Source organism: Octopus sinensis, unplaced genomic scaffold (genome assembly GCF_006345805.1).
Source record: "Octopus sinensis unplaced genomic scaffold, ASM634580v1 Contig07216, whole genome shotgun sequence".
NCBI classification, from domain to species: domain Eukaryota; kingdom Metazoa; phylum Mollusca; class Cephalopoda; order Octopoda; family Octopodidae; genus Octopus; species Octopus sinensis.
In genome coordinates this window covers 30,001-34,851 of record NW_021829934.1, presented here as the reverse complement: position 1 = coordinate 34,851, position 4,851 = coordinate 30,001, and the positions used below count along the sequence as shown (strand labels likewise).

General features: G+C 42.0%; 3 non-coding genes across 3 annotated transcripts; all 3 read right to left on the bottom strand.

The window, feature by feature from the left end:
- Positions 1 to 751: 751 nt before the first annotated feature.
- On the bottom strand, positions 752 to 824 carry Trnav-uac. The gene has a single exon. It is a non-coding gene; the product is annotated as a tRNA-Val (tRNA).
- A 405-nt stretch (positions 825 to 1,229) lies between these two features.
- Positions 1,230 to 1,302, bottom strand: Trnav-uac. Its single transcript has one exon. It is a non-coding gene; the product is annotated as a tRNA-Val (tRNA).
- A 903-nt stretch (positions 1,303 to 2,205) lies between these two features.
- Positions 2,206 to 2,278, bottom strand: Trnav-aac. Its single transcript has one exon. It is a non-coding gene; the product is annotated as a tRNA-Val (tRNA).
- Between the last annotated feature and the right edge of the window lie 2,573 nt (positions 2,279 to 4,851).

Genomic DNA, 4,851 nt, shown 5'->3' with positions numbered 1-4,851 from the left:
TTTATTTGTTTCTAAAACCCACCACTTCCCTCATTAATGATCAGAAATGTTGTTGTCGACGGCGTTTTGTTCCAATTCTTGTTGTAAAGCGCGTCTAAATCGTTACACCTCTTACGAGGTGCCTGTAAGACAAGTACCAGTCATATTCTGGTGTCAACACGACAGGATACATCAATAATCCACACATATTTCATTCCAGATTTCAAACAAGCACTATGTCTCCTCTACGAGGATACAAAGGATGAAATCAAAGGAGGAGGAGGAGGAGGAGATGAGGAGGAGGAGGAGGAGAGGAGGAGGAGGAGAGGAGGAGGAGGAGGAGGGGGGGCAGGAGGAGGGGCAGGAAGAGGGGCAGGAGGAGGGGCAGGAGGAGGGGCAGGAGGAGGGGCAGGGGAGGAGGGGCAGGGGAGGAGGGGCAGGGGAGGAGCAGGAGGAGGAGTCAAGAGGAAGAAGAAGAAAATGAAGTGAAACGTCGTCAACAGAAACAACAGCAGTATTTACACGAACAAAATAAACTCAAAAAGCAAAATAGTAATAATGGATCCAGCGGAATTCGAACACCTGATCTTTTTGGTACAAAGCATGTGCTTTGTACAAAGCACATGCTTTGTACCAAAAAGATCAGGTGTTCGAATTCCGCTGCTGCTGTTTCTGTTGTTTTGTGTAAATACAATAAATACAATAAACTAATGACATCAATGCCTAACCCAATAAAATCATTAACCTCAGGAGATGAAAAAAAAAAAGGGCTAGGTTCCAGCGAGTTTCGAACTCACGACCTTCTGCGTGTAAAGCAGATGTGATAACCACTACACCATGGAACCACTTGTTTTATGCAGATACAATAAATGCAATAAACTAATGACATCAATGCCTAACCCAATAAAATACCATTGCACCACGGAACATTCGATCTGCCAGTCTCTATATATCTTCAATATTAACCATCTATCACACCGGACAAAATACTTAGGTACATTTCGTCCGTCTTACGTTCCGCCGAGGTCTTCTTCCACCCCTCTCCCTCCTCCTCCTCCTCCTCCTCGTACATATTTAAAGAAATGTCTTTGCAATTTATTTTCTTTAACCAGAAATTTTACAATGTCAGACTAAATAATAGGATTAGCAACAGCAGCAACAAAACCAACAACAAGAGCAACCATAAAAAACATCGACAGCTTAGATCGTGCCGCAGGCAAACAGATAAAAAAAGAAAGCTAGACAAGTACAAGTTCCAGCGAGTTTCGAACTCGCGACCTTCTGCGTGTAAAGCAAATGTGATAACCACTACACCATGGAACCACCTGCTTTGCGTAAATACAATAAATACAATAAACTAATGACATCAATGCCTACCCCAATAAAATCATTAACCTCAGGAGATGAAAAAAAAAAAGCTGAAGTGATAACCGCTACACCATAGAACCAAACGGTTGGTGTTGTGAAATGTGTTTAGCTGACTCCTGCATTAACTGTTGATACTCACTGTTCAGCAGAGTGCCACCTCATACACCTCTTCATACTGAAACAACACACAGTATGTTAGGCGGAGGGAAAACATCGCGTATTTCTCTAGAACAGTGCTTTTCAACATTTTTGCTGGAGCGGAATCCCAAGGAAACATTCCACTGGCTCGAGGAACCCCTGTGTAATAATTTAATAGTCTTATGCATGCATATCTGCACAGGAGAATTAAAAATTACTGCCGATTTTAGCAGTTTTGTAACTTCTTGAGGAACCCCTGGACTGTACTGGCGGAACCCTAAGGTTCCGCGGAACCCTTGTTGAAAACCACTGCTCTAGAATTACTCCGTGGAGACAAAATCGGGGATCAGCCAGTACTGGTTTCCTTCCTTGTGTTGGGATTTCATCAGAGACTGAGTCCTTCCTTTAGCAAAACAAACTGTTATAAACTGTATCCGAACTGTTATAAGCTATATCCGAACACAGTTTAATGTTGATTTATTTTTCAATGTTCGCTACCAGAAATGCTAGAGTACCACATTTAGTACAGGGATGTTCATTTGAGAATCTATAATGAGGAATATGCCTCTTCCACGTTACAATATTCTGGGTTTCAATGACAGCCACAAGAGTAATAAAAGGAGCGGTGCCAGAAAGAATAAAAGAGCGGTGATGCATGTAACAAAACAAGAAAATACCAATAACATAAAAATAATTTTAAAAAAAATAACAGAGAAACAAAGGTTCCAGCGAGTTTCGAACTCGCGACCTTCTGCGTGTTAAGCAGATGTGATAACCACTACACCATGGAACCCTACGATACAATCAGTTCAATATAGTTCTTATGAGAAAGAAAATGGTATCTCGTAAACAGTTCAGTATTGATCTACATTGAATAAAACAGTTGCGTATGTGTAATGGGACGTTAATAAGAAGTATCTTGATATATTTATATTCACGGTTTCGAATCCTGCTGGAGTTTACTTTGCATTTCATGTATTTAGGGGCCTATAAAATAATGCCTTGTTCAATTGGTAATTATTGATATAAATAAATATTGATCTCTCAGTTTTTATTTCTAACATTTACGCAAAAACAAATATTTCTAAAGAGAGACCGAAGGATAAACTCTAGCCACAGTATATTACTGGTATGTATATTAACGTAACTGGAAGAAGGGAAAGAAGAGCTAGTGTTGACCGTGGAGGCGCAATGGCCCAGTGGTTAGGGCAGCGGACTCGCGGTCGTAGGATCGCGGTTTCGATTCCCAGACCGGGCGTTATGAGTGTTTATTGAGCGAAAATACCTAAAAGCTCCACGAGGCTCCGGCAGAGATGGTGGTGATCCCTGCTGTACTCTTTCACCACAACTTTCTCTAACTCTTACTTCCTGTTTCTGTTGTACCTGTATTTCAAAGGGCCGGCCTTGTCACTCTCTCTGTCACGCTGAATATCCCCGACTACGTTAAGGGTACACGTGTCTGTGGAGTGCTCAGCCACTTACACGTTAATTTCACGAGCAGGCTGTTCCGTTGATCGGATCAACCGGAACCCTCGTCGTCGTAACCGACGGAGTGCTTCCATCAGTGTTGACCAACAGAACTGGGAATTATTTTTGCAGACCCTGAAAATCCTGCCAGGTAAAGTGAGCTCCAGCAGCTTTCGAAACCATGACTATAAATAAATATAATTAAGCACTTTTTTGCTAATTGAACATGTCTGATATTTCTATGCCCCTTTTTTCAAATGTTAAATCAACATCGAAATGCTACAGGAAATATTGCTCTGTATTGTAAAACATCGTGGAGGCGCGTGGCTTAGTGGTTAAGGTGTCAGCACCATGATCGTAAGATTGTGGTTTCGATTCCTGGACCGGGCGACGCGTTGTGTTCTTGAGCAAAACACATTTCACGTTGCTCCAGTCCACTCAGCTGGCAAAAATGAGGGATCTTTTCGGTTTGAACGGCAGTTTATTCTAGCGGTGTCATATGAAATTGTCACCCATAATTATGACCCTAGTATCGATCTATTGCATTTCAATCTCTTTTAAGGTTAGGGTTATTTACAAATGTAAATAAAGCCAATCTGTTTCTTAAACGAGGGGACATATTCATACGGCAAAGAATGCTTTTTACCTCAATAGACATCACTGATTGGTTGAAATTGCAGAAATTGAAGAAAAAGAAACAACGAATATCTTACAAACTATAGAATATTCTCAATAAAGCCAAGAGAAAAAGATGTTTTATAAACACATTCTACCAGTATACGAAGTTCAAAATTTTTTAGTTACATAGAAATTATGTTAAAAACTGCCGTTCAAACCGAAAAGATCCAAAATGAGTAACGCTGCGATGGACTGGCGTACCGTCCAGCTGGGGAACACATACGCCATTGAAACCGGAAAACCGGGCCTATGAACCTGGCTAGGCTTTAAAAAGGGCGCATTTATTTATTTTTTTATTGTAAGACATCAGAACGCTGCCTGGTTCAATTGTGTAGTTGTTGGCTCATTTCATTTCTACGCAGCATCTCAGAGTTCAAAGCTCTCGGCAGTTAACAAACTGTTAAGCTTTCGGTCGGCGGCCATTATGATTTTATGGCGGCAGACACTGATATATTTAGTTTGTTCTATTTTACTATTAGAACAAACTAAGAAGGCGCATGGCTCAGTGGTTAGAGCATCGAGCTTACGATCGTGAGGTTGTGAGCTCGAATCCCGGACCGGGCTGCGTGTTGTGTTCTTGAGCAAGGCACTTTATTTCACGTTGCTCCAGTTCACTCAGCTGTAGAAATGAGTTGCGACATCACTGGTGCCAAGCTGTATCGACCTTTGTCTTTCCCTTGGATAACACTGGTGGCGTGGAGAGAGAAGGCTGGTATGCATGGGCGACTGCTGGTCTTCCATAAACAACTTTGCCCGGACTTGTGTCTAGGAGGGTAACTTTCAAGGTGCAATCCCATGGTCATTCATGACCGAAGGGAGTCTTTACCCTTTTATTTTACTATTGTTATTTGTGTTGATCCTGTCGATGTCGTGGTCGTCGCTGCCACCGCTGGTTGCAATGCTGCTGTTCCCACTTGTGCGATTTCATCTTTTGTATCGCAGTCTTAGAGAAGACACGTTCCTCATTTGAGATATGGAACGAATTCTTAGTGACTGATCCCAACCCTCGGCCGGATTTCAACTGAAGAGAAGGATGTAAGACTAGCAATCGCAGCTTCATCAGCTGTAGCAGCAACGGCAGAAAATAGAAATGATTATTGGTTCCAGATTTTGGCAAAGGGTCAGGAATTTCGGGGTGTGGGTGGGGGTGTAAGTTGATTACAATGACTCCAGTGTTCACCTGGTATTTGATCGATCCCGAAAGAATGAAAGGCGTTTGAA